Below are 5,840 nucleotides of genomic sequence, written 5' to 3' on the forward strand. Positions count from 1 at the left end.
TCGGCGCGCCGCCGGCGCGCTCCCGCGGGGGCCTGGGCCGCCGGCGCGCTCCGCTGCGCCCGCCCTACGCTGTCCCCAGCCTCTCGCGGCCGCCGGCCGAGCAGCGTGCGGGGCGGGGACAGCCGCGCCGCGCCCCTCGCCGCCCCGGCCCCCCCTGCGGGGCACCCCGCCACCTCTGCCCGGCTCCCGAGGGCCGGTCCCGCGCCTCCCGCGCTGTCCGCGCCGTGGCCCCGGGGCGCCGGCACCGGGTCCGCGGTGCGCAGCCGCCGCCCGGGCCTTCGCGCGCTGCAGAACCTCGAGGAGGAGCGTGCAACTTTATTTTTTCTGAATCTTACGAGAGTAAGCACATTATCAAACAGTAGTAGAAAGGTTCCTCGTCCATTTCACCAGCTGCACGGTGGAGTACGTTTTCCAGGCCCCGCCCTGTTCTGGTCTAGGTATCCTTCGTTTGATACAGTCGTGCTCCTGAGGCAAAGGGGTGCGGCCCCCTGTCGGTCGGTGTATTAATCACCATCCCTTTCCGTGCCTGCCACCTAGTCAATGACACATCCTAATTTTTGATCTCCTTTTCCTGGGCATCTGGATTGTTTATAATTTTGCAGCATAATAAACCGTACTGCAATGAACATCTCCTTGAATTCTACATTCGTCTTTATAAATTATTTCCTTAGGACAAATTCACAGCAGTGAGGTTACCTGGGCAAAGATAAGGACTGGTATGACTGAGGATACTTGCATTCCATTGTTCCGGAAAAGGACTGTGCCAGTTTCCACTGTCAATTACAAACTGTTGAATATTGCTAAAACAATTTTTTGCCTGATCAACCAGATTTAAAATGCCATCTGAGGGCCGGCCCCGTGGCTTAGCAGTTAAGTGCGCGCGCTCCACTACTGGCAGCCTGGGTTCGGATCCCGAGCGTGCATAGACGCATCGCTTCTCCCGCCATGCTGAGGCCGCGTCCCACATACAGCAGCTGGAAGGATGTGCAGCTACGACGTACAACTAGCCACTGGGGCTTTGGGGGGAAAAAATAAATAAAATCTTTAAAATAAAATAAAATGCCATCTCAGTGTTTTAACTCCTATTTCTTTTATCACCATCAGGAACATTTTTCTAGATTTATTGACTAACTGGAATGCTTGTTACTAAGGTGTTGGACCTAAGCTGGGTTCACCATCCTCTATGTCTCTTTGTGTTTTGCCCTGTTTTCTAGGAAATTAATCTTCCAATCCTCCTATTGAATTTCTCATTTTGGCAATCATCTTAATTTTCAAGAGTTTTTGTTGATTCTCTGGTATTTTTTATCATTAAATTAAATTAATTAATTAATTAATTTTTTTTTGCTGAGGAAGATTTGCCCCGAGCTAACATCTGTTGCCAATCTTCCTCTTTTTTAGAAATTTTTTTATGTGAGCCGCTGCCACAGCATGGCCACTGACAGACTAGTGGTGTGGGTCTGTGCCCTGGAACCAAACCCAGGCCACCAAAGCAGAACACGTGGAACTTAACCACTAGGCCACCGGGGCTGGCCCTTTGTTTTTAAATTGAGATATGACTTTTAGTATATGGCACAAATCTTAAGTGTACAGTTTGATGAGTTTTGATAAATGTATACACAAGTATAACCACCACTCAGATCAAGACATAGAACATTCCCATTACCCCAAAAGCTTCCCCTCTGTCAAGAGGCACAGCCTGGTGGCTAACAGGGCCATGAAGATCACTATGCAGCTGCTGGTGGGGCTGCCACACTTCCGTAGACTCGGCTGATAAGGAGATGACAACCCCCAATGGGTCCAGACAGCTTATTACTCACACAGACAGCAAAAGCACGACCAGCATGGCGTCAGCTTTCCCTAGTCGCAGGACAACACTGAACAGGAAGGACCAGAGGACAGGCGGCGTGGCGGTAGGTCTCTCTGTGGGAAAGAAGCCAACTCCGAATTGCAATCAGACAATTTTATGGCCTGCAGCTGCACTCCTAGTGGGGGGAGGGGCAAGGTGGAAAGCCCTACACTCAATTGAAATTAGGAAGGGGGATGAGAAGTGGCTTCACAGCAATCTCCCACGTGGTAGGGTGGCTCCTCCCCAGGCTGCTTATCTCCCCTTGTTCCAGAAGGAATCTTGGGATGCATGTTACAGGAGGAATCATAGTGCGTTCTGCTGCCACTTGGGTCAGACTGTGGGCAAGCCTTGCCTACATGGCCTACAGGGAGCAGTACGAGGGGGTCAGGGTGTGTGTCAGTGCTGCTTCCTACAACTCCACCTCCTGCCACCCCAACCTTTCATGTATCCAGCTAAAAATTATTTTCAGGAGCATAAGCCACCCTATCAGATAGCCCAATTAATTGTACTGATGGGAGCTTGGACCAAATCCTTTCCATTTGTCTTAAGCAACATCATATGAGAGTAACCACAACCATGCCTTCCAGCAGGATGATCAGACTTGGAGCCTAGCTCCCTACCCAGAGTCAAACCATTATGTCCCAGATGCCACTGGAGATAGACCTTAGAGCCACCCTGATTATGAGTTGAGAGATAGATCACTCCACTTTTCCTGATTCATTAATCCAAGTGCAGCAAGAGGTGTTAGCTACCACATATGTGCTGCTTTGACTGGCCAGCATGAAGCCCGGGGCAATACAATTGTCCATCACCACTTACACTAGAGCTTAGACTGATTTGTGTTTGGCAGGCAAGTATAGGCTTGATTTCCACAGCACACCAGAGTGGTAGAAGGAGCATCAGGTTAGAATCTCCCATCCCCCAGTTCTTTGCCACTGCGGGTTCCAATAGCCTGATTTCCTGGAGGTAGGCATGAGAGGGAAAAATGAAGAGGAAGAAGGACTAAGTATGTGGTTTGAGTCTCTTATAGCCAGTTGGGGGCCTCTTCTGTCCCTCCCAATCTTGTAAACACTCTGTCCGAATGAGAACCACCCTTCCCCGGAATTGCCACATTTAGCATCCACATTGCCTTGTCTCAAGTGTGTGCTCCACTGGGAGCTGAACTTCTGTTGTCCACTTGTCTATTTTAGTTTTTCCTTTAAGAGCACATTCCATCTTTTGTCGGCACCTGCCACCTGTTGGTGATACAGGGCATGAAATGTCCAGGGAATGCCCCAGGTAGTCACTCATGCAGAGTACTCTTGGCTATAAAGGCAACACCATTGTCTGATTGGATGTGTTTGGAGAACCCAAATATGCAACATAGCCCCTTTAGGAGTTCTTGAATAGTATGGCCCACATCCACTGTGCAGTCGGGAACTACTGTGCCATACCCGGAAAAAGCTGTCTATTGCAGTCAATGCCCAGTGATACCCCTGAGGGGAAAGTAGAAGGCCCATATAGTCTATTTGTCAGGACCAGCCAGGTTCAGTGCCCTGAACTGTGTGCCCCGGGGTTCTCTCTGCCACTCCACTGAGTAGGCAATAGCGTAGGCACATTAGCCAGGCCCTGGATTACAGATGGCCTGCCAGGTACTGTGTGATAGTGTATCCAGCTGGCTGTGGTTCTTACCTGGGCAGTACAGTTCTGACCAGCTTGTTGGTTTCATTGATGTTCCATGGGCATCCCTTATTAGTCAAGATTCTCCAAAGAAGAATCGACAGGATGTGTATATATACAGAAAGATTTATTTTAAGGAATGGGCTCACATGATTATGAAGGCTGGCAAGTCCAAAATCTAGAGGGTAGGATGATGGAGACCCAGAGAAGAGCCGATGATGCAGTCCGAGTCCAAAGGCCGTCTGCTGCAGAATTCCCTCCTGCTTGGGGGAGGTCAGTCTTTTGTTCTATTCAGGCCTTTAGCTGATTGGATGAGGCCCACCCACATTAGGGAGAGCAATCTGCTTTACTCAAAGTCCACCAATTTAAATGTTAATCTCAACCAAAAAAATCTTCACAGAAACATACAGAATAATGTTTGACTACAAATCTGGGCACCATGGCTCAGCCTAGTTGACATATAAAGTAACCATTATGATCGCCATGGGTTGTGAACAGGGGACATGTGTCCCACACAATCTGTTGCCATAATGCTCTTCCTACAGGGGTTGGGACTTGATTATCCGATTGTCCTGCTGCAAGATGCCAGGCTGCCAGCCCAGTGGCTACCGCCCAGAAGTCAGTGAAATACAGCAAGGTGCACTGTGAGCAGTGTTTTCCAGGGCAAGCACCATCGCCAGCAACTCTGCCCATTGCGTGGAGTTTTCCATGCAAAATCTTAACCTGTGCTCTCTGTGGCTGCACAGCCTCAGCAGTTCAGTGCACTCCATCGTCTGTTAACTTGGCTAATCTGTCCATGAGCCAGGCCGAGGTCCTGAGGGACATCAGTGTCCTGAGGACCCCAAGAAATCCAAGGTGCTGTCACAGACTCTGCCTCTAGGATAGCCACACTTCATACCTGGGCACCTTTTCCTGCAGGTAGGAGATTCCATTAATGCCTGGTTTACTCTGTTCTTGGATGTACCATTCATCTTTAATGATAAACGCTTGTTGGGCAATGCCCATTTCACTGGTGTTTTCACTCCAGCCTCATCCCAAAATGAGGACGTCAAGTTGAAAAAACACCTTAGTCTCTCAGCGACCACCAGCACCTAATAACAAGTCAGTAATTGCCACTCAAACAGGGTCTACAGAGCAGAGTTGTCAAGCAAGTTCTATGTGTCCTAAAACCCAAGGGGTGCCTTTGCCTCGGGGCAACGTCCTTCTTCCACAGGCTCCAGTCTACGTAACTGGCAGTCGCTGACGCTTTTAATTAAAGGGTTCAACAGGACAAACTGGCCCAAGGCAGAGGGCAGTCTCTGAGGCCTGTTGTTGTTCAGGGCCCCACTCAAAGATGTCTGCCTTTTGAGTAACCTTATGCAATGGGCTGAGACATAAACTGTCTCCAATACCCAGACCTGCCTATCAGATGTTTCGCCTCTTTTTGGTTTATTGGAGGTTTTAAGGCCAGTAGTTTTCCTTTGACATGCCCAGGGATTGTCCTCTGGTTACTGGCCCACATGATTCCTAAGAACTTGGGCAAGTATTGGCCCATCCTGTCTAGGGCAGTTTGCTCTAGTTAGTTTTTCTCATTAGGATTTCATCAGTATAATAATACCGAGACACTTCTTACGGGATCCCAGGCTTCTCTATGTTTTGGTCTATCCACTGGTGGCAAATCACAGGGGAATTCAGGTAGCCCTATGACAGCACTGTAAAGGTGTACTGTAACCCAAGCCAATGAAGGCAAGCTGATTTTCATCCTTCGGGTGTAATGGAATGTTAAAAAAAGGCATTAGCAATGTCCACCACCACATACCAGGTGCCTTCAGTCTGTGCATGAGCTCTGTGACTTATAATAATCTGTGAGGCACCACAGGCAATTGGCCTTTTTTAGTGGCTACTCAGGGATATTATAAGGAGATATCCTTTCCTTGTGTACCCCTAAATCCACTAGTTCCTGATCAAAACAGTAGTTCCCCCCTACTCCCTCTATCCTGCTCTGCTTCATGATAACCACTTGGCTAGGTCAGGAGAGGTGACCACTTGTCCATATCCTAATTACCACTATCCTAAACGTAACATTTCCCCATTGGGAACATCCCTTACGATCAAGAGAGGTATTACACATACTGAAAACATCTATTACCACAATTCATTCAACAGTGTTAGTTACAACCACTTGAGTATGTATTGGCTCAAAAGGACCTGCCCCAAAACTATATCAATCCATTGTCCAATTTGAGAATTATTTCCAAATCTAGTAAGAGTAAGCTTTCAGCCATGCCTGTGGGCATGTCCCAGTATCACAGTGGCCAGTGCCACCATGTCCAGAAGGGCCAAGAAGGTTTGGTGA

The sequence above is a fragment of the Ceratotherium simum genome, chromosome 3 (genome assembly GCF_057802395.1).
Source record: "Ceratotherium simum simum isolate JZ-2026a chromosome 3, ASM5780239v1, whole genome shotgun sequence".
NCBI lineage: Eukaryota > Metazoa > Chordata > Mammalia > Perissodactyla > Rhinocerotidae > Ceratotherium > Ceratotherium simum.